The sequence below is a fragment of the Pieris napi genome, chromosome 17 (genome assembly GCF_905475465.1).
Source record: "Pieris napi chromosome 17, ilPieNapi1.2, whole genome shotgun sequence".
Classification (NCBI taxonomy): domain Eukaryota; kingdom Metazoa; phylum Arthropoda; class Insecta; order Lepidoptera; family Pieridae; genus Pieris; species Pieris napi.
The window spans coordinates 8,813,454-8,839,406 of NC_062250.1; the positions used below are offsets into that span (position 1 = coordinate 8,813,454).

Consider the following 25,953-nt stretch of genomic DNA (forward strand, 5'->3'; position numbering starts at 1 on the left):
TCGTAGTGTATGGCCTATCCATTTCCACTTGGGCTAGTAGATACCCAGAATACAGCGGTTGACGAAGACTTGGAGCCAGTGCGAGACGTCGATTCAACGTAACAATTTGTGTTGTTAAATTATAAAATTAATAATTCGATTTTTAAATTCTTCTCATTTCCACGATCACACGATATTAATATGAATTAACAACCTTTTATTCCTAATTCGTACAAATTTGAGAACATAAAATTACCTTTCACCGTTCGCAACATATTGCGTGATCTAAAAATATAAAGGTTGAATATTTGATACCGCCATTTATTTTACAAATTTATAGGCTTTGTGAACTTTATCGTTTTTACCTTGTTCAATCCACTCACCTATTACTATATTTTACCTAACACGGCCTGGGATCGGTCCATATTTTTTACCCAACGGTGAATCGCGTGAATTTTTATTACAATTAGGCATAATATATTATTGGATATAGACTTTTGAACGCACCTGTAACGTTTTCATGCAGTGATTTCTTATTAGGGTTCAGGAAAAGACCCCTTGTCGATACGTTCTTTAACTATTGAAGGATAAGAACTAACGTTTGTCATTATTTTTTATATTATCTTTATTATTATTTTTTTGTATTTTAAATTACGTATCGCACGCACTCATGCCCTTCTTCACAAATCTTTTTTTATGTTTTCTTTAGGGGTTGCCTAGAAGAGTTTGCTTAATAGTGATAAGGCCACCCATATTTTTATTGTTTTTTAACTTTATTGTTAATATTATTATTTAATTATTTCAAAAAGTGTAAATGAAAAAAAAAACTTTATTTTGACTTAGCATAATATGCAATCAATTTAACTATTTAACTATTGATGTTATGTAAATGGAACCTTTTTATATAGAAGAATATAATCATTTTCATGATCATCCAAAGTAATTTTTTTTGTATGCCAAAATATTTCTGTGTTAGTAAAATGATAACAGTGAAAATTTAAATGGTTATTATTTACCGTATCTAGAATATACCTGTGGCGGAGAGTTTATTGCCAGTTCTTCTCGTCCTCTCAAAATTAGAAGCATTTAATATGTATTTCTTTATTGACGTTCATAAGTGTACATTGTGTTACCTAAATTAATAAATGAGTTTGACTGGCCCTGAACTGTTATAATATTTTGAGTAAAGTGCACGATGTGGAACACTTTTATAAAGCGATTTGGAATTGGGGCTTAAAAAAATGTTGTACTTTGTTTACATGTACTCTCAAATTGTCTAAAGCTCACACAATTTTGCTTTGGCTATTAGGTGAATTGTCCCGTCTCGTGCGTTAAGTGCACAAAACCGTCAGCTCACAGTCAAGCACACTTGAGACAAAGGATCGCACAGGGTGCCTGCCTAGTGCCTACACTTCACCTGATATAGAGAAAGCGAAGCAAGTGTGCTTAATAGTTTTGAGCTTGCCTTGCGTACTCACTTTGCTTAAGTCATTTTGTAAACGAGATTTTTGCTTCAAAGGCTATTTAGAAGTGTACATATCTTATTGTCATATTTTTTACAAAGCTGAAAATTTTGGCAGTCAGAGACATCTTTCTAACTTTCCTATTATATTTGTATACATATGTTAAATTTAGAAAAATAAATCAGTGGCGCTACAACCTCCTTAGGTCTTGGCCTCCGATTTCTGAATATGTTTTATGATCATTTTTAAATCTAATAGGCAAGTAGGTGATCAGCCTCCAGTGACTTTTTGGGTCTAAGACATGTCGGTTTCCTGACGATGTTTTCCTTCACCGTTCGAGTAAATGTTAAATGCGCACATAGAAAGAAAGTCCATTGGTGCACAGCCGGGGATCGAAGCTACGACCTCAGGTATGACAGTCGCACGCTGAAGCCACTAAGCCACTAGGCCAACACTACCAACACCAACTTTTTTCTGCGGGTATTTGCAATCAGCCCTAATGCTACGAGTATGAGCGATCTGTTCTGTGGTGCTGTCATGTGGTGTGACTTCCCATTGTAAGCATCTACTCATCTTCTGGCTAAACCTACTGCCGGTCTTCTAGCTCTAGAAAAATTATCTCATCTAAAACATTTCTAAGACATCTGTAAATTATTTTCTGTATACCTTCTCCATTTAATATCAAGTCGTAGTCAACAACCTTATTATTTGAATTTCCATTTAAAGTAGAAATTGTAAAACTAAACAAACATAAATAAAAGAGATGTTCGCTGGTGCAAAGTATATAATAAAAATCTACAATTCCACACATTCAATGAAATCAAATCAAAATACGTTTATTCAGTTTAGATGCGTCTTAGGGCATGCTTATGAATGTGAAAAACGTTTACAAAATTTGCGAAAGAGCAAGACTACGCCATCCGTTCGCAAAACTACCAGGAGGCCTTGTTCTGAGAAGAACGGGCAAGAAACTCAGCAAGTTTTACCCTCCCTCCATTACAATTATTCAAAGGAAAATTTCATAAACCACAATTCCACACATTACATACAGTATCTCTCGTAAAGGACATGAATCCTAAACCGGTCAATTAACTAACTGTGGGAACTATCACACAATCTATTGACTCAACAATGGCGCCCTAAAGTACCTTTCACCCAGTCGTTGATGCAGATTTTCGATCTATAAACGGTCTAATAACGCAGAAAGTAGACGTTGCCGTCTGTCCATTATCGATACACGTTACTATGGTATTGTCTGGCGATATGCCAACTTTCTGTGGAAATAAAGGATTCTGTGATTTTACGAGTTTAGTAATATAATTCATAGAAATTCTATTCTAATTAATACGTTTTCAGATGTGTTTGTTTTATTACACACGGAAATAGAAATCATATTTTTTTGTTCTTATATAATTCAACGAGAGCAGTAGTGGTAGTGGTCATTTATTTGTTTATTAAGAAAAATATAATAAAAATCTTTATTAATTTTTCTCAAAAGAACTATAAAAAAGTTAAAGTAAAATAAGTGACATTTATATTACTACTAGTAGACTCGCCAAGCGTTGCTGTGGCTAAGGTTTTTGTTACAGATGTTAAATAGTATCTTATGTGAAACGTTGGTACTTTCAACACAGCGCGGCGCCATCTGTGAGAATTGTGATTTCAATAAATTAAAATTGCGACTATAATTTGAGATTTAAACTATCCTATCTCTCAAGTTGGATCGAACTGCACATGGTGTGCAAATTTGATTGATATCGGTTCGGTAGTTTAGGAGTCCATTGAGAACAAACATTGTGACACGAGATTTATATATATTAAGATTATAAATAAATAATTCTCTTACGTCTATTTAGGGAATATGCTAGTTTGTGTGAGACTGATGCCTGCTAAAGGTAGTACCTGTGTTACAGGTCATCAGGCCTTCACCACTACACTAATATGATCAAGAAACAGAAACAGAAATCTGAGGCCAAAACCTAGACGTTCTTAAATATATTTATTTAGACAAAGAAATCGCGTTTGATTCTTTGTTCTAACTGCTATCTGCAAGTATTTCTTTGAAGGTTTTCTTCGTTTGGTATTTTTATGAGTACAAGAAACTCAGGCAGTGTTTGCACACCTGTGAATCAGGTAAATGATAAAGTTCTAACCAAAACAAATGCAGATTAGCAGAAATTATTGTTTTATTACTTAAATATATATGCATTATGTGGGTGTCTGTCGAGGGACCTCACTTGAAATTTATTTTACGATCTCGCATGATTAAACGCTCAATCAATTTTAATGTCATTTAAAAAATGCAAAACGCGAAGATACTTTATGTGTCTCATAAATGTCAGGTTTCGTTTATTGGGGAACATAAATATAACATTTAATTATGGCTGTTAACATTTTTAAAACGTTCATCTAGAGCAAACCATATTCTTGTGTCAGATATAAAATTGAGTAACATTTATTTATAAGTATGAAGTTCCGCCAATGGGACATGAGAGACCTATTGTGTCTTAATGACCATTTAAAGGCCATTTTCTCCATAGACAATCACTCGTCTTTACAAAGAGTGCCTGAAGATACCAGACTGAATTTAGACCATTTAATGTCATTATTAATTACAAATTAAAAGTCCCGTCACCCTTAGGTAGACAAATTTGGTAATTATTTTATAAATTGTATAATACACTTATGAGCAGTCTTGGCCTAGTGGCTTCAGCGTGCGACTCTCATCCCTGAGATCGTAGGTTCGATCCCCAGCTGTGCGCCAATGGACTTTCTTTCTATGTGCGCATTTAACATTCGCTCGAACGGTGAAGGAAAACATCGTGAGGCTTACCTTAAACCCAAAAAGTCGACGGCGTACGTCAGGCACAGGAGGCTGATCACCTGCTTGCCTATTAACATTATCATGAAACAGATACAGAAATCTGAGGCCCAGACCTGAAAAGGTTGTAGCGCCACAGATTTTTTTTTATAAAACACTTATATTCCATGCTATACCTAAACTTCCATCCACATTCTAAACATTATCTAGGGCTAATAAAGCAATGTTTTTGGAGGCTAATAATATGGACTTAATATAATTTGAGGGATAAAACACCGCAACACAACGGTTTCATTAAAATTAATCGGAAACTTTTGATACTTACCACTTAGTGTAATGGCTCGTCAGGCCGGTAGCACTACAATAAATTATGATTAATCGGCGGTTATCGAGACACCCATCTAAACAGTAATTAAGTTCCATATCATTTTATAAGCTGATAAGATCGACTGATTAGCGCGCCGGGATTACGGCCATCTTTATACATTCTTTCAAAAAATAAACGATTAAAGGACTTTTGTATTATACAAGATTATGCTTAGAGGCTTATGTTTTATTACTTGAGTGTGTTGTCTACTTGGATAGCATTTTTCATGGAATGGCGTGTGTTATCCAATATACCTATATCGAGTTGTAGAGCACTGTTATCCTAGTGGCTTCCGCTTGCGACTCTTATCCCTCTGGTCGTAGGTTCGATCAGATACAGAATACGAAATACCACCCATATAACCTCGACGTCCGTCGTTACACAACTGAGCGTTTTTTAAGGCAGTTTTGGCACCGCGCACCACCTCTAAGTGAAACCAGCCGGCCACTAAACCACTTTGACCCTAAGTCTTTTCTTATAAATTCCGAAAAGGCCTTGCGAGCCTTCGCTATGTGAGTGTCCATGGGTGGCGATATCACTTAATATCACATGAGCCTACTACAAAAAATGCACTACTAAAATTGGAAATGTGTCATTTTTATTTGGTAGTATTATAGAAAAATAATTGGTAATAGGTTTGCTATGGTAAATTTTCCGTGATTTAAAAACAATAATCGCTGCATTTTGGACCTCCATATTTAAAAGTAAATCCAGTATTTATAAACAAAAGTGACCCTAAAAATTCTCACGATGCTAAAGCGGAAATAAAAAACATAATACGAACAGATGTAATATCTATAATGTTGCAAAACGAATTAATAATTTGCTTCTTTTTAATGTCCGTTATTTAAGAATTAAAGTTGTTAAGGCTCAACGGATATGCGAGATTTGTGTAACTTGGTTCAGATTTTTATACTTTTTCGTATACTTTAAGCGTTTATCTTAATATATAAAACAAATTTGGACTTGTTTGAACATTCACAACTCGGCTGGACCGACTTTTGATGATTTGTTGAATCTGTCTTCGACCTGAATAGCAGTATGAATGAAAACAATATACGGTAGACTCTTCCCTCAAACTAAAAAAGAAGAAAGAATATAAGTAGTAATTAAAAAGTAATTAAAAGTCAGAAATGTCAAATACTTATGCGTGCGTTCAAAAATGTATTTTAAGTAAACTTGAGTATTGGAATTCGGTGGCAATAGAGAACTTATATTTATTGTTCATTCATTGTATTACTTTCATAATAAATTAAGTTCAGCTAATCTGTAACACGACATTTATGACTGTTAGACGGTACGAAGTTTGCCGGGTCAGCTGATATAAAAGATTTATAAAAATATTTTTTCTTTTTGCTACATTGTACATTACTTCTACGTTCTTATAATGCCCTTATTTATTTCAATATAGAATATTTCGGAGCAATGGCGCTGGTATCAGCTGCCATTTTCATTATAATTTAATAACTTTAAAGTCAATTTAGTTCAAATCAGTTATATTGTTTATTAGATTTGCCATTATTAATAAATCTGTAAATTTATAAAATTATAATGAAAATGGCAGCTGATACCAGCGCCATTGCTCCGACAAATATAATCTTTACCAATATTAATAGGAAATTATGTCTAATTTATTGGACGAAAAATATTAATTTTTCGTACAAATATTTATTGATATTAATTTCCTCTATAATATATTTACGCCGCCTCGAAGCTGAATGAAACAAAATTATTATTAACAGTACACTGGCTTCGATTCCTCCAAACAGCGTCATTCAAATTGATACACTAAGAAAGCTCACTATCATAGAGCAGTTAAATATAACATAGAATTTTCTGGGCAAGAATATATATAGATAGATATATATAGATAGTGAGTCTCTTTGCCCCCATTTAGACCTGGAGATAAATGAAAAAAGTTCCCCAAAAAATAGGCTGGTGGTCTAATCTTGACCCAGCTAGGAGACATATAATTCAGTCAAATAAATGATAGGATAACATTTGGGGTGTAAAAACTTCATAAATATTTGAAAAACAAAATATTCTTAACCCCATAATGCGGTCCGAACACGTTCACAAACAAGAACCAAACGGTTAGTTTTCACGGCACTTGAAGTGCACAATCTTGAAGTTTAGGACGTGGTGGATTTTTCAAAGTAAGCACTCGCAGTGCGGTTCCACGCGGAACGGTGGAAATTTTGTGGAATTCGAACTAGCAAGTGAGTTAGCGCTGCCCACAAATGGGGACGCTTGCGGACTGCCGATTCTGAACTTAGAAAATGAGGTATTCTTTTCTGTTGTATTATGAAAGGTGACACAAATAACAAGAATAGATTCCATACAAACGTTTATTTCGGATCGCATAACTTACGTATGTAATCAGGCAGTAGGTACCTACTAATACTTGCTGATTTAGCGGTTATATTTTTTTATTGAATAATCAACAGAGTTAGCATATCATTCATTGGTTCACTTATTGCTAGTAATAATTTTAACTTTAAGACATTAAGGAACGCATAAGTAATTAAATTATGATAATTTAACGCATTTAGCTAAAGTTAAATAAAACAAAGGCCGGCAACGCATTTGCTAGCCTTCTATCTAGGTCCATCAGCGGAATCTTGCTCCATATCATTTAACATTAGGTGAGCCTCCAGCATTTCCACAGTACGATCAAAAAATAATTCGGTAAAAATGTACCTATATGTTTTTTTTATGAGCAATATCTTTGTCATATGATATGTTAACGACTCCAATCCACTCGCTGGTTTTAATTATGAAATATTATATAATATGTTTATCAGATGAAACATAAAACGTCGGATAATTTAAACATTAATAAAAATGCGGAAAGTCATAAATTAGTTAGAAGCACCCCGGCTTAATTAACATGACACCGACTTGAGCATAATACCTCGACATCTCGGTGTTTCTAATAAAAGCATAATTAAAATGTTAATAGTTTTCAATGCAAGTCTCATCTTAGTCACAGAGTGTTAGCAACAGTTGCGAGGAAAAAACGCAGACTAAAGGATTATAAAATATTGTAAAATTAAGTCAAATACATATAATAATTTTCTTTAAAATGTATAGAACATTAAGAATTCTTCTACGATATAAAAACATAAATTGGGTTATATACAAAGATGTGTTCTTATGACGTTAATTTTAGCATCAAGCGAAACCCTTGTTCAATTTATTGCTATTATAGCAAAGGAATGCTGTTCGTCAGTCTAGCTAAAACTCGAGGAAGCTAGATCGATTTGGCTAAATCGAAATACATATTTCAATTAGAAGCGTTTAATTGAAAGTTTTCTTCAAATTACTTAATTCTGATATTGTAACCTAAAACACGCCACGAAACACGCGCTTGCACTCTTCCAACTGTTAATTCCAATACAGTTTGATCTCATGAATAATTTAATACTTGATACCTCCCCGGCTTAATTATTGTGTACGGAATAGAGGTTCAATTTTATTGCCGACGTAATTGAATGTTCCGGACGTATTAAATTATGCTTAATTGTGGCCATTTTCAAGGAACATCAATGAGCGAACCACGATGTGTGGGCCGAAGGTGATACACTAGTGCGCAGTATTTTTTATAAAATTTTTATGAATCTATATTAATATTAATTGGTTTAGTATGATTGAACGCGAATCTCAGGAAGTAGGGATTCCAAAGCAAAACATTTTTGTGTTAAATATTTAGATCTATAACTGGCCATAAATACTGTTACATATAAATTTTCTTTTTTTATTATTTTGAATTTGGAACACGTATGTTATTTTAAAAACTTCTTTCGATTTTGCGCCATTTCGTGCTTCGTGTTCATTATCAAATTACAATATGTAATGGGGTGTTAAAGAAAATAGGATTGCAATGATCACCTTGCACAAACTGGGTATGGAGACGTCGGTCATATTCCAGACACTTCAAAAGCTTGGTATCAGCCGTATGTTGGTATATCGTATAACTATTGTTAATTTAAAAAAAACAATTGGTTTGTTTGAAAATCGGCAGTGATTCTACATAATTGTGACATATCAAGCTAAATTACCCATTAGTGTATGTCTAATATTTAAATATTCTTCGTCGTAAACATATAAAATAATATTAATTTTAATGAAAAGTCTTTATACTATACATATACCGTCACAATAGTTTTAGACAAAAAAAGTAAGCATTCAATATCGGTTAGGATGCATTCTGATGGTAAAGATAAGACGAACAAAACAATCAGTGGTATGTGTGTGGCATCGAGAATTCGAAATAAATTATCTTGAAATAATTCAATCGTCAAAACAATCTATTGTAGACCTTCAAAATCACAAAAAATTTAAGAAAAAATGTTTGAACACAAACACGACTACAAATCACTTTTGGTAAACGTGGAGCTATTATTTTTAAAGCAAACTTGAATGTTAAATATGCTTTTGTTTTAATTCTAAAATAATTAGAAGTTTAAAGTCTCTTTTATTATACGTGACCTTCTAAGACATCATCTCAGGAAAATATCATATCAGAAAGTATTTTTTATAATGTAACAATATTTTAATTATAAAATGTAAGTGTTATTATTGAAATAATTGTCAAGTACCGTTAACATGTCAAAAGAAAGAGATTAACTGCAATTTCTTTTTACCTAAATATCCTTTTTATTATGCTTAATAAAAATTACTTTATTTTTTTCTTCTTTCTAAGATATAATATATAATACCTATTTTTTCCAATAAAGCGTTAAAATCTCGACGAATTTATTAAGACATTTGAATCTTAAGTAGATCATTTAAAAGCTATAAAATCTCCCTAAACACAGACTAATAGTTCAATTAAAAAGCTTTGAAATCGAATATTATCTCACAATTATTATTAAACCTATTGTACGATTTAAACCTGCTTTACTCCCGGAAATAGTGACAAAGAGTGTCATAAATCATGCAGGATACATCCTGGAACTGATTTTTTGTCGTTTTTTACTGCATCGAACACCCGCGGGTTTTCACTCGCGGATAGATTTGTCGGGAGTTTTAAACGCGGTGTTCCACAGGGTGCTCCCTGAAAGCTTTATTAATGTGTTATTATATGTATATATATAAAATGTTATGTTGGTTTGTTTACGCTTCAAAAACTTAAAAAGTTCTGCAACGATCGAGCAGAAATTTAAGCATGATATATTTATAATCCGCATCAAGGATAGTTTTAGTCAATAATTTTTTATTTTTTTAAATTCCTTTTCTTTCCTTTTGAAATGTATTCTTTGTTTAGTTTCTTATTTCTCAACCACTCAATCACAATGTGCGACATCGAAACGTGGCTGGGTACAGCTAGTATATTGTACTTATACCACGTTGGTATTTACTATTCATAATATTAACGTTATTACTATCTAAACCTTAAAGTATTTTATACCTACGATTTTCCAACGTATGTACTTAATACGTTTAATGCTCCTGTCAATATACTATGTATTTACTCTTACAATTGAATTTCTAATACATTATACTTATACTACATTAATGAAAATATTTATATATTTTACTACAATCATCGTAATTACCGTAATTTCGTGTTACACTCTTAATGTTGTAAAGATTCTATTGCGTATTTGCTGTTTGCTTGTTCTTTCTTGCTAGTTTGTAATTTTTATGTTCTAATACAATTGATGTGTAAAATTTTGGGACGTCATATTTTCTTGTATTTTTTAAGCATGCATTTTATGATTTATAAATAAAACCAATATCTTCAAAGTCAAGCTGCACTTCTAGTATCTACTGCTTCTTGAAAAAGCATCCTAGGGGAACCACAATGCAAATGTAGCACATAGAATACTAGTAACAATAAATGCATGTTATAATACAAGTAACTTTTAGCCATGTATATTGTTGTTACAGTTATATTGAAAGTTATACAAAAAATTCGTATATTTATAATATCTATAATAAGTTGAAATATCAGGCTGTATCGCAAAGCTCAATGCTTAGTGAAGCAGTGTCTGCGGCGCGCCGGTGGTCGCTCAACGGGAGGTCGCACTCATCAACCCATACTCAACATCCCACTATGCAAAAAATACAAAACAAACTTAAAAATAAAGTATATCAATTCTCCCTACAATTTATGTTCTTGAAATATATTTGATTGTAATTGTTTTCGGTTATTCGTCGAACCCTTTTTGTGAGTTTTTTCTTTCTATCTACACTTGCTTGTACTGAAAAATATTGTGCCAGAACTAGAATACAAACGACGATGTGCGCTGGGGTACAGAAGGATCACCCGAAAGTGATAAATTAAGTACACGAAAAAATGGTTATACATACAAGAACGTCATTTATTTACGCGAGTAATTTTAAAACATAATTAAATAATTAATTAACAGTGTTCAAGATATTATTAATTTAGATATTTAAAATTAATATAAAACAATGATTAATTTACAGCAGACAGCTAACAAAAATTATATACAATAATTAATAACTAACAATTACACTAAACATAATAGAGATGGAATACATAATATTTATCTCCAAAAAGGTTCAAAATTTTCTAATAGAAACAATAAAAAATATTCAATACATTTAACTAACAGATACCTAATTTGACTTTATTGTGTGATGGTGTAAAAGTGAGGGTAAGTACGTGAAGGTGTGTATGTGGGGTATGCTCATGATGCAGGTGATTTTTCGCTATGGGGATTCTTAATACTCATTTTTACCATATTCCGCAATAACTTAAACAAGCCAAGGTTTGAATACAGGTCGGTTGATTTTAAAAGAAATAACACTGTATTTTTAATAATTTAACTTTATTTAAAGTTAATAAATATTTTATCATACACATTTAATGACATAAACATTCCTTTCCTTATCTTATATTTGTCATTTGTCAAAAACAAGTTGTTCTTTCATTGCGCGTGTCTCAATTAACTTTAACAACATCATTAGGAAGGAATCCCGATCGCGGCACGAGTCCATCCATTTTATATGAATTTATTCGAGCAATTATGTTCATTAACGTAGAGGCATTAGGATTGGTATTGAATGAAGGTAATGCGTGTTGGAATTTCGATAAAACATTGTTCTCTAGTTCATAGAATGTCAAGTTCAATTAATATGACTTTACTGTAATCTCATTATCTATTGTAATTACGTCAATTATTGCTTCGTTCATGTCTATTGCTATTATTTTTTAAAAGCCGAGGGTTGGAATCTGAAACAAAATAAGTAGGACACGTTTCGTTTGATTGTGATTGGAAGACGGATCGTGTCGGGTTTGTGTTTGGACTAGAGAGACGATATTGGCCAATAACAAAAAAACAATACCATCCTTAATATTTCATGTTTTATAAAAAAAAACTGTTCTTTATTTAAAATAGAATTTTTGAAATATTTAAATTAGGTATCTATTTCAAAAATAGAACTCTTATAAGGAAATCGCTTATTTCACACTTTACTCTACTCTTTGACAACGAATAGGTACAAGAAAAATATAGATAAAAAATATTATAGTTGTAACACATAATTGTTGGCTAGAATTGATCCCAATACTTCAGCGCACCATATGAATTTATCACTAAACCATAGTTATGACAGTAAGGTCATAGCACCTATAAATTCTGCGTGCGGTGTAATTGAAAGCCCTCTGTAATGAAATTAAGCTCAAACAGATATTGTACACTGTTTGCTTAGCAAATAAAGGTGTGTACACACGTGGGTGCGGTGCGTTGGGGCCAGCAGCCAAACATTATGTTTGTGACCTGCGCTTTAGACGCAAGCTTAAATAAACACTTGTAATAGATGTCGTAAAATTTGCACTTAACTGTGCTACTGTCTGACCACATTTTTAATTTATTGCGTTGTTAAAGGCCGTAAAAATAATTATCTATACGTAAGGATATGAGTCACGGCGCGACAGTTTCTTATGAGATTATTCGTGTATAATTTTTACACGCTTTATATTAGCTTCACCTGTGGTGAAGTATGTAGTATGTATGTATGTAACCGACTCTTTCGGACTCGATTTTGACCCACTTTTAACGGACAGATCTAATTCAAACTTTGCGCACCTGTCAAAGATCGATGACGATGCAATAATCGGAAAAAAAAATGAAAAAAATAAAAAAAATTTAACTAAAAAATAAATAATAGTTAAAAAAACTAAAAAACACGCTTTTAAAGCACATCAAACTAAAAAGTGAAAAATAATTCCTAACCCCACGCTTTTTCATAATAATACCAGTATTTTTTGTTCATTACCATTTTCAGCCTAAATTAGGAATTATTTTTCACTTTTTAGTTTGATGTGCTTTAAAAGCGTGTTTTTTAGTTTTTTAAACTATTATTTATTTGGACATATTCTTAGTATTTGTATGGTTTGTCAAAAAATATAACGCTTAGTTTTCTTCTAAACATTGACCAGGTCAGTTGGTACCACTATATTACTCCTACGTTTAAAGCAATCGAATCAGTTAATCATTGAATAGTGAATCTTGAGAGATTCTCAATCCGTTAACATTGGACGTCGAATTATTCATGCTCCTTCTCTCAAGTACAGCTTACATGTAACTGATACTGCAACATACTAGAATTGTTTATATAGTAATTGGCTAAGAATACTTCTAAGAACGACGAAAGAGGAGAACGAATTTTAATGAATATGAATATTTAATTTAGTTAGCTAGTTAGCTCAGTTATTAAGCATGGGACACTCAAGTCGGTGTTTCGGTTGTGAACCAATGTTTTTTCCAACACTGATTTACTTTACTAACACTGACTAATTTTCGTTTTGGGGATACACGTGTAATCTGTATAAATAAAAAAAAATAACATGTTGCTAAGCGCAAAACGACGAATGAAGACGGTTGGACCAATTAGAGAATTTTTGTTAAAAGTTGCACGTAAAAGCGAACAGTCAATAAATATTTTCATATCCAGAAACGATCAGTTAGATTTCAGATTTCTTTCATCTATATCATACCTAAAACTTTATTTTTATAGAACGGGACAAACGGGGAGGAGGCTCATCTGATGTTAAGTGATACCGCCCATGGACACTCTCAATGCTCTGGCATCGCGAGTGCGTTGCCGGCCTTTTAAGAATTTGTACTTATTGATAAACATAGACTAACTACAACGCAGAACCACAGAGGATATCAAATTTTCTTGAAAGTTTGACAGTTAGTGATGTTGTCAACTATATTTAAAATTTCGAAATTTGAAAATTAAATTATATTTGTTCAACCAGCTCCTAAGACTCTTGGCATATTACCAACGTATTACATGGGTTCGAATTACGGCGAAATTAATTGTTTTGGGTTAATAAGCATTGCTTAAATTAATTTAATGAAGCAGACATGATGTTCCTATGTCCTAGGTGATATAATGCCTAATAACTAGTTGGAAACTGTTAGGCGATAGAATGTCGCGGCCTTATACTGTGCATCATTATAATTAGTTACGGCTGACTTTATCGTGATTATATCCCGCTCTAATCATTCCGTACAGCCATAATGCGTTTAGCACCCCGACTATACAACGAGCGTAAGTATGGAGGACTTGTCAGTGGAATTAACCAGAAGAAAAAATAATAAAAAAAGCAAACGAATGCGCGTTTCGTCAAATTGCAAATAGTCAGAAAAACTAATAGTAACATTCATATTTAATTACCCGCCAAAAAGCGATAATAGTACGTCAATTGTCATTCAGACATAATATTATTATTCTGACTCATGTTACGACATCTTCGATTCTACTAATCTGTGACCGTTTTGTGTCACATGACTGACTTGTAAATGGTATTGATATATTCATTTTTGATTTTTACAAGTTATTTTACTCCATACTGATTACTCTCAATAACACTTCATTTTTCATACTGTCAATTGTCATATTAAACTATATGTGTCATCGTTTTGTCTTTTACATTCTCGACCCCCGGTGTGTATAATTTTAAGTAATATATATAAGAAATCTATGTGTTTATTATGTCATAACTTAAATATTTTGTCTGTTCTAAAAGTGTTAAGATTCGTTATATTACGAATATTTTATTATCATATTTGAATTTTAACCAGATCATTAACCATATTTATCGCTCAATAAACACAAGCTCTTATTGAATCGTCATGAATAATTCAGTCATTTGGAATACTTAAAGTCTTAAATGTTTATATTTTCGATAAATAACAGAAACTAATCTCTAATTCTTCGTAATAAAGCATATTTTACATCTCCAAAAAAACAGACACGCTTTGTAACGGTCGCAAAAACTGTCTTGAAATACTAATGACTAATGACTTGATATAGTTACCGCCGAATAAGATAATCATCAGATGTCTTAGATTTTTTGAAGTTATACTTCTTTAGGCGCGTTATGAAAAATTGATGAGAGTGAAATTTTACGATGCGCGCGCACCGTTACACAAAATTATCAGTATGAAGTTGCCCACGGAAGATGCTACGGGATTGGACTTAATTTAAAAACAACATTCGAATAATAATAGAATTTATGTTACACTTAATGTAAGAGAATAATAATAAATATTTATTTATTTAATTTTTCAAATGTTAACTGAACTTTATTGACTATAATGACTCCTTTTCCAGTCTTTGATTATTTAATTGTAATTAATTATTTGCATGCAATCAAACAATAATTTTAATAATGCCAAAGAAGTATAACTTCTTACGCGCCTTGCGTACACGCACCCTTTTTTTAATACTAAAATTACATACGCAAACTTCCTTCCACTAGATAGATCATGTTATGAGCCGAGAATAATGTAACTAGTTCCAAAATCTTTAAGGTTCAGAAATATAGTCATAACTTATATTGTATTTGGTGTACGCATGTAAATTAATTTAAAGAGGTTTTATTAAAATATTTTATACTTTAAGTTATAAAAAGATTATACGTAATCACTTGCTATAAATAGCTTAAAAGTATTCTCTTATTTTCTCTATCTTATAAATTACGTACATTAAGCAGTAATTAATCAACGCCTCCACCTTTTATCTTTATAAATAGTCTACTACAAAGTTAACTGGGAATATTTTAATTTTTATCCATTTTCTAGGGTTATATGAAATGTATATTTGTTGTTAAATTTACATTAAAAATACACTAAAAGTATTGAAGCATTACAGCCACATCTCATCATTTGTCGTATTACTAAAGTTTTCTTTCTATCTCAGCTTAGGGAGACAAAATCATGAAGGTCAATTCACAGACTGGAGAAATTATGCGTAGACAATAAACATAACAACAGTGCTCGTCGAATCGTAATCTTTGTGTTTTTTTAGGATTGATATCAACTCAAATATTGTCTATACATTTCTTATCTGTGCGAAAACAAATGCGATAGTAAAACGTATTCTAGGAAACATTAAACACGACATTTAGATATCGCATCGATTTATGGAACTAACGTTAGTTCGTCTATCTTGAAGCAGGTGACATATCAGCAATCTCGTTCGGTTTCTCGTTGCGACATTTCCCGTGATCACGCCAGTGACGGCGACATCTGAACCGAACTGATGGAACTAGTCACACCTGAGACTCGATATGTTACTTCCAGAAACACTAAATAAAGGACAACTGTTTTTTTTTGTAATGTTTGTTTTGTTTAATAATTGTTTTGATTGATATTTGTAAGATCTCTACATGTATGTCATGTTTGCCTTTAAGTGCTTGTCACATTAAATTTTTTATTTTGTGTTTGTTTTTACCAAAGTATCAGTGTGCCGAGCGTGGGCAAAATAAAAAAAAGACATCTTTAAATGATATACAATTTATAATATAATATAGGTTTATTTTGTTGTAATACACTTAATATATTTTAAATATTTAAAATAGGTAAAATTTTTTTTAAATAAGTAAAATATTATAATATTAACATACCATATTATAACCCATACCAACCTATTCTAGATAGATAACTATGATAATATAACTATGTACATACATATGTACTGTACTTGTATATATGACATTGCTTATAACGACTATCGGATAAAACGTCGGCAACTATACGGTCCCTTCAATGTCGTTATAAACGGTTTTGACTGTATATGTGTTTGGAGCCCCGTAACTTCCAATGGAACAACAAATTCTGCGTCTTTATAGGTCGATATGATGAAATAACTTACTAATATTTGTATCATGTAAACTAATATAATTTAAATCACGATTTATTGTAATGACAATAAATGTCATATTTGATTAAGCTTTTATTTGACTATCATAGCATATTTAAAGTGACCATGCGTCATCCTAAAGGCATGGTTATCTAAAATTCGATCTTTTATTTCAATGGCTGTTACAATCAATCTTATAAGTTGCTTAATTCCATTTATTTGTTACAGGTAAGGCTTGTTTTCTCTCGGAGTAAGTTACATTATCTAAACATATCTCCGGGCTAATAACAATCATGTTTCTCCGTATGTCACTATTTACGGATGTTTTACTGTGCATTGAATAGTGGGCTCTGCGCTTACGGCTTGAGATACACTTTCTGTTATTTACAATGTTCAATGTATATCATTCATCTATTTTTGACCGTGTCGAGCTAATGTAGAGTACTTTATTCTTTTATTTCATTTTATATTCGAGATTGATTAAGCAGTGTTAGCGTGTTTCTCGCAGAGGTCGTGAGGTTGAATCCCGGCTTGCTTGCCCGGCCGGCTCTTGCTCTTACAATTAAGAAGTACATCAGCATGTATTTGATCTCAAGGTGTTACCGCACAGTTCTTGCCGCAATGTGTGAATTTTTTTACTTTGTAGCATGCGGCCTTGTGGCATGCCGCAATGCCACACAGTGTTGCCTCGGTGAAATATAGCCTTTAGACTCAAAAATCGACGTTTGAGGCACAGAAGGCTGCAGATCATTTACTCGCCTAAAAATAATCAATATATATTGTGCAAACATGTTGCAGTGCTAAAAGATGTATGCACTGCGCTATAACGAAGAAAAAATAAAACTAAATAATTTTAAAGCCAATTAAAGTTCTCCAATTGCCAACTATGTGGGCAGTTAATTTAAAAGCTGGCCATTTTGGAGTGTCCGCTGATAAATCTTTGGTTTTACGCGTCCCTAGTAGCCTTCGCACAAAGCGACATTAAACCAACACAACACTAAAACTTTTACTTCTCTTTTACTACGCCACAATCGCTCCCCAAACGATAATGAATCTTACCACTCGCGCACTAAGTTAAATTCAGCTTAAACGGTGAACGACTAGTCATTTTATCTTGTATGCAGTATTTACCCAATCTGATGCGTTATTCTTGAGAGGAAGTTTAAGTAGCTCTGTAAAACTGTTGTTTTGAGTAAACTTGTCCAACGCGAGCCAACAAAGATGACTCTTGAGTGTTCTTGGAACGCTCCTCTACAAATGTTACAAAGTAATGCTTCAAGTGTCTTTTGAAGATTTAAAGATGAACTTGGGAAATATTACTCAAGTGAGCTTATTTCACACTGGAGTTAAAAAGTTCTTATATACTTGACAGTTTCTTGTTTTTTTTACTCAGTTTTTGACGTGATAACGTCTTTAAAATCGTTTTAGTCGGGTGACATGTTCAGAAACTTGTGTCACACCAAAACCTCACGAGCGCGATCGCAGGTATAACGAGAGAGAGACGGACCGATCTCCCGTCTCATCTCGAGCGCTGCCAGTCATTCCGTTAATGTATGAAGAAAAATGTATATCATAGTCGAATAAGTAAACTTGTCATTTTACACCCGAAATTTATCATCAAAAGTGTGAATAAAACGATAGATGTAATTTAAAATTTGAAAAAATTGTTATCTTCATTAATTCCTTACTTCCCAAAAACTTATATCACCAATAAGACGTTATCACGTAAACATCTCGATCGTAAACCTACTTTACAAACAACCAATATTTTTTACTCAATAGTTTACCCGAGGACATAAGACGTGAGCCTACACTTGCTAAATTTAAAAGTTTACTAAAAAAACACTTGTTAAATAGGTTGTAACCATTTACGTAAATTAATTGTATTAATGTAAACTAATTTAATAATTTATAAGCTATGTTTATATAAAGCGATTTATATAAACATAGCATACATACAGTCCGTAAGAACTTCTCACTTTTACTTGTTTTCGTAAACAATTAGTTATATATAAGTTTATGAATGAGGTGGCAAAACGAAATATAAATAATATATACTGAGAAGCATCCTGTCAGATGTCCCGATACGTAATGAGGTTTCATCTGCAGGTCTATTACAAATTGAGCAATAGAGCCTCCCACGCGTGCTCTCTGCCTCGTGGGACGAAATACGGCGACCACACCGTACGTCTTGTCCGATACTCCTAAACAATTGCTGCCTAATAGCACTAATAATGATAAATTCATAATATTTAAAGCAAGTATGTTATAAAATAGGAGGTAAACGGACAGGAGGATCGCCTGATAGTGAGTGACACTACCCATGAACACTCTGCCAGCGACTCGCGAGTCCGTCGCTAACCTATTTATTTATATACTTAAAGAACACCATATCATATATAACTGATTTTCTACAGTTTATGTTACAATATATTTTAAAATGACAATTGCGGTGAACATAAATTAAAAAAAAAAACAATAAAAATATTCTCTAGCCATAAATTTCGGAAATACCTTGACGGGTAGCTGATTCCGCATTCCACAAAATGTGATTTTTTATAGCAAATATAAATATTTGCTACTTGCCAGTATGTAGGTTAATTATTTAGCATGTTCAGTTCTGTTGCAACACTAATATATTCATATTAAAATATGTTGACCATGCAAAGGACAAAAAGGAACATAAAAAAATTACAAATTTTCCACAATATTTTCAGTTGGATCAGTTAGTACGAAAGTTAGGATACGAAATGCTTATACAGTAGTAGTGGCTTAAAGGAAGATAGAGAAGGAGCTAAGCGGACAAGCAGTAATAAAATAATTATATGTATGTGAATCGCTAAAGATATAAACATTTTTAATATATAATGTATATTAGCAATTATCAAATCCGAAGTTTTCCGAAGTAATGGTAACTCGTAGATAATATTTAATTGATCCTAGGCAGTGTTTGTCGGCGATCTGGCGCGTCAATTATTGCTGACGCGGCGTGGGAGTGGACGCGCAGACGGGACCGGCTTTTTACTGTTTCAAATAAAAAGATTATTAATAACTAACAAGCTATATCATTGAATCTATTATTGAAAGTTGGAATGTTACAAGATATAATATTCACTTTAAATATCCTTACATATGAATTTAGCGTTTGGTATGGGAGGAACAAAAAGTATATTTTTCTCTGGCTAGATTTAAGAAGGTTATAGTGAACGACCCTGGCAGTAGTCCACTAAACGCTTCATCACGGCTAATGATTCGACTTAAAATCCCATCATTATTGTTAAAAAAATTAAAACGGATAAATGATCATCAGAGAATCATGGCATTCGAAAAACAAATGCACGGGTAAATAGCTGTTATATTGAATTTTTATTTCTTAACCAAAGAGGAGATATTTGAGGTCAAAGTACGACAAAACATAAATTTCATATGTAAGGTTAAATGTTTATTAAACATTTTCTATGAGGTCTCTAATCTCTTTCTCACACATAACATTGATAGTGATAACTTTAAATAGAAAACATTCGGAAATTCCAACATTCTTTATGCGAGCTGAAAATGGGATTAAAATGCTATTCTCTTAAAAATATTTTAGTCTTCTCATATACGTTTAATCCATAAGGTTAACCCTCTTAAAATCCCAAAATATGAAACCTTTACAAGGATGAAGTTTTTCTTTTTCCCCTGTGTATTTCTACGATATATTCTGGAAAATTCTAGAAAAATCTTCACACAACCCTATTACTAAAGAATTTAAATAAAAATCTCCCTTCACATTTTCGCTCAGATATTTCACGCGCAGTTCACAGGTGCCTTTTTTCTCTGCCTTTTTATTTGCAGACATTATACTCACATGCTATAATGTGCCTTATGGGTGTATTATAGAAGTTAGAATCGCATGTCATGATTCTCAACAATATGGATAGTTTTCAAAGGCTTACTGTAAGCGTATCGTAATAATTTACAACTTTCAGCCTGTTTCGAATGGTAAGCCGTATTGTATTGAGAGACTAAATCAAAATCAAATGTTTGAAAAATGATTTAATTCCATAAGTAATTACGCCTATCTTGAGTTGTATTGAAATAACGGCTATGTTTTTTCTTATAGAACAGAGGGCAAACGGGCAGGAGGCTCACCTGATGTTAAATAATACCGCCGCCCATGGACACTCTCAATGCCAGAGGGGTCACGAGTGCGTTGTAGTATTTTTTGAAGAACCCTCACACGAATTCTTTCGTAAATACTTCAGTGGCAGTGGCAAAAACTGCCTTAAAACACCAAACTGGACATGTACCAATTACCTTTTCGTTCTATGCGCACTGTCGCGTATTGTGATGGCAAATTTCATGAGAAAGTTATCACGAAACTAATATAAAGCTGAACCCAAGGTTGCACTATAGGTGTTACAAACATTATGTTTATAATTTACAAAAATATTTCAAATAGATATTAAACGTTCCTTACGAAAACCCTTTCTCTTTAGTATATCATCACAATTTACTACACTTCTTTAAATATAGTTTTACTTATAGGGAAATAGTACCTACTGTAGATAGACTTGAAGTTGTATGTATTTGCTGTGTATTAGAAGAGTTGTATGATAGAAGGAATTCAGGTGGAAAAATAAGCAATAAAGAAATAATTTATAATACGCAGATAATATTTCGTATAAGACATTTCTTCGAGAGTTTTCGCATGAATAACAGCATCAAAAAGCAAAAACCGTTACTAAGGTCATATTATATACGAAAGAGGTAACGACGTATTTTTACTTAAACATATATGAACATTTATTTACTGAAACCGTATATAATTACTTACTAACAAAGCATTATAAGAATTGGGCTTCATTTTGATATACATACAACAGACAGGCCGCTTCGATAGAATAAAAGCGCATATAATTGTTTCGGCTTAACAGACAAAGAAATTGTCACAAAAACATAAACAAAAAAGTGTATGTATTACCCCAAGGGCAATCAACAATATATAATAGGACAAAGTGTACCTGCATTCACAAGTGTTTGTTATTTAAATTTCTTCTATACACATGTAAACAGCTTGTGTCATCAATTTGTGTGGAGCATTGTTTACAGTTTGTCGGACAAACGGATGTAAATTGATCTGATGGATTCTGCAATGAACCTTTATGACTTAGTTGTTGACATGTGATTAATATTGTTTTAACTTTGCGATAAGTTATAGCTGCATATACCAAAACCAGATTCTTAAATTATCGTCGATGTGGCTTAAATATAATTAAATTTTTCCACTTGCACTTCTAAAGTGGACACAAATATTTTAGTAAAGGTAATTGTTAATTTGTGATACACGGAACTGCGCCGATACTGTGTATCTCAATACCGATAACAATTGCGACCCCTACTTGAATGTTCGGAACATTGCGTGATACAAAAACTCAATCAGTGCTACAAATATTGATAGAAGTACAATAACGTCGGGATGGCTAACGGTGTTAGAAGTTACAGGACTAATATGCTGACGGAGCATAGTTAAGTATAAAATTAAAAGTTAAATATAAATAGTAATGAGCATTTTTCACAATTTATTTCCAAAGGTAGTAATAGTAGTCTTTGAACATTTATTAATAGTAAAACAAAACAATGTCTCTCCCTGAATCTTTACCACATTTACCATGGAGAGTGTTCAGAGGAGTTGTTCGGACTAATACCTGCAGCTAAATTTCATCATCGGACGTCAAGTAATACAAAATACCATTTGTATCGATGTCCGTTGTTCCACAACTGAGCGTTTCTTAAGGCAGTTTTTGCCGCGCACCACCACTATGTGGAACCAGCTGCCCACTGAAGTATTACCGAACCAATTCGATTTAGGGTCCTTAAAGAAAAGAGCGTACCAATTCTAAGCGTAACAATATATTTACTAGATATAAACGAGTAATCTACACTAGCGTGATACATTATATATGTATATTCTAAGCGGTTTTGCTCACGTACGAGAGAAACATATTGAACGCCTTACTAACGCCGGCCATACACACTACGGTCTACCGGAGAGGTAATCTGTGCAGGTATGCCTGCGCAGGGCAACCGAACAATGGTAGCGTGTATAACAAATAACAAAAAAAAATAACAAATCAAATAAATAATAATGATATAATAATAATATAATGTTTTTTTTAATAACAAATCAAACTTAAAAAAAATAATAAATGTAGATACATTGCCGATTACTATCTTAACAACCTGCGCAGGCGACTGGAGTACACGCACACACGCACAGGTTCACCGTACGGTGTCACTCGAAAGAATCGATTTTCGATCTTGCGCGGTGCGCCGGTCGCCTGCGCAGGTTCAAAAACCTGCACAGGTCTATTCCCACACACATTCCGGTCTACCTGCGCAGGCATACCTGCATAGGTGGACCTCTCCGGTAGACCGTTTTGTGTATGGCCGGCATAAGACCAATATAGTACAGTTCGTTCCTAAGTAAAACAAAAAAACATTTAAACATCTCTTACGTAAGTTGATAAGCTTCATATAAAATGACACAAACGGCGTCACTTTAGATACCGTTAATCGAAATGATATCGACTCTATGGGATATATTTTTACAGCTAATAAACTTTTATTGTATCACATCCAATGACAGTTTACGGTTATGAGATGCCTCTTGACCAAATATCGATGAACGTTCTATCAATATTAAACAGACAATATTCATGCTTTAAACACATGCTTTAGTGTTTCATATGAGTTTCATACCTACTGTGGTGTTTCATCTATTAATATTTTTTTGTTGTAAAACTGAATTAATTTGACAACAAAACAAAAGAACAATGGAATTAACTAGATACAATATTACAATAAAAATTACGTAATTATGAAAATTGTATAATTACAATAAAACAAAAATGAATGAAGAATTTATTTATTTCCAAATAATTATTCTATCTTAACAGTTACTACTAATAGGATAGAACTACAGAATACATACACCGATAATTCTAGAATTAAAATATATTAAAAAAACATATATACCTAGATCTTATGACTTATAAATAGCAGCTCTAGTGAACTCAGCCAGTGTTCAAATAGTAGACTTCGATAGAAATTATATTTATTATATGAATTGCTCGCGTGAGTGGTGCTTCGCTAACCAACGCGTACATCCAAATTATAATTAATGCAATATATCTATGACATTGTAAGAAGTCTTGTATAATATTTTTTACAGATTATTTATTTCTCTAGGCTAAGTGATTAGTATTCCGTACCCGGAAATTCAGTTAAAATCTGTTATAACGACATCGAAGGGACTACTCATATCTGGTCGTAAAAACCGATAGTCGTAACAGCCGATGACGTTGTTATTAAGTACCTAATACATAGAATTCAGCTGGGACCTTTGATTTTGGTCAATATAACCGGTATGTTGTTTTAAACGATCTCTGCTGGTCACTCGTTTTCCTTCCATACCTTCATTTAGATATACAACGAAAAATCGTAGCCGTAACTGGCCATTAGGTACCTCGACCACTAATCACTAATCTAACTCTCAATCAGACAATTATTTAATCATATCACACTTTATTGCATCAAAATAATACAGAATAGTTCTGAATAGTCACTTAGTACTTAAATAGAATGCCGGAGACATAACAATAAAATTTAATGACGCGGTATTTTTATTAACAAAGTAGTAACAAAAACTATCGTAAAACTGGTGTGAATGGGTTAAATAAAATGTGAAGTGGCGTCGCGCAGCCGGATTTTAAGATTTGTCATTCCCTTGTTTTCTTTTACAAGTTTTATTTTCAGATGTAAGGAGGTAAGCACTAGCAGAAGCGGAGCGGATAAAACAGCAAATTTTGATTTGTGCTTTACAAAAATTGTTTATGATCAATCAAAATAATAATTAATGTATATTTCTAAAATATATTTAAATAAAGACTCTTTATTCCTAATGAATAATAATAATAATAATATTAATAATAACCCTAATCCTATAAATGAGGATAATTTTCTCATGAATCGTTTTAATAAATAATTGTAACAAAATATTCTTTAACTGAAATATTTCTGAACCAATTCGACTTAGGGTCCTTTAAGAAAAGAGCGTAATATTTCTTAAAAAGCTGGCAACGCACTCGCGAGCCCACTGGCATTGAGAGTGTCCATAGGCATATCTATATGCAACTTTACAGAAATTGGTTAAATAAATTTAAATTAGATAAAGTTTAACAAAAGGCTTTTAATATCACAGACTTGAATACAAATAATACAATTATTTCATTTTACCTTATTACCACTAAGATTATTACAGAATTTCATAAATTGTAATAGAATTTTTAGTATCATTGTTATCGTTATTATACATTTTTGTTATTAATGGTTTAGAATCTCTTTGAATCAACCCTGGTAGGGACAAGAAAAAGACGCGCGTAACGGTCAAATGTGACGCGTAACCGAAACATGTCACGCGTAACGAAAAAATGTTACACAAAATTTTTTTCCAACCCCGATAAAGAAGTTTCACTTCAAAAATATTACGGTGAAGTAAGTAATCTTCCGTACGTCAAAAATGTATAGGATTTTGACATATTGGAAACGGGACGTACGGATTTTACTCGAGAAAATAATAGAACTTATGTTTAGCACGTACTGAGTATTTCATTACTATTCATGATTTAGTGAGTACTCATTCTGATAACCGAACCAGGTTTTGTATAATATTTTTATAGTCGCTTATCGCTCTCTTACCTGTCGTGAACGTAGTACAAGAGTCTTTTTAAGTTTATGACCCTTTCATAATAAAATTTACAACATAATGTTTTGATTCCTGGTTGTGTTTATGGTCTACAAAATGGAACTTTTTTAGAACTTTAAAAGATACGTGTCCGAGATGTGTCCATTATTTTGTATGTTTCCCATATCATATTTAATACCTAACGAACTCCATCATAGCAATTTAAAATCGCTTTCATTTCTAAAAGGCCCGTAACGCGACCGTTATTCATAGAAATTTGCGGGGCTTTATGATCTGTGGCAGTTTTGTTTTTTATTAGATATCAGAAAATAATATTAAACGACGAATTTGCTTGATATGACTTACTTGATTTGATGTGATGAAAAGGGTGATGACAAACGTGAAAATGAAAGAAGAAGCCGATGATGAAAGAGATGTAAATGTGATAAATTTTACGGCATAA

At 32.6% G+C, this 25,953-nt stretch overlaps 1 protein-coding gene across 8 annotated transcripts in view; it reads left to right on the forward strand.

Annotated features, from left to right (window-relative positions):
- LOC125057720 (collagen alpha chain CG42342) overlaps positions 1-25,953 on the forward strand; it is a 334,531-nt gene that overhangs the window by 173,849 nt on the left and 134,729 nt on the right. The gene's annotated exons all lie outside the window — the stretch shown is intronic.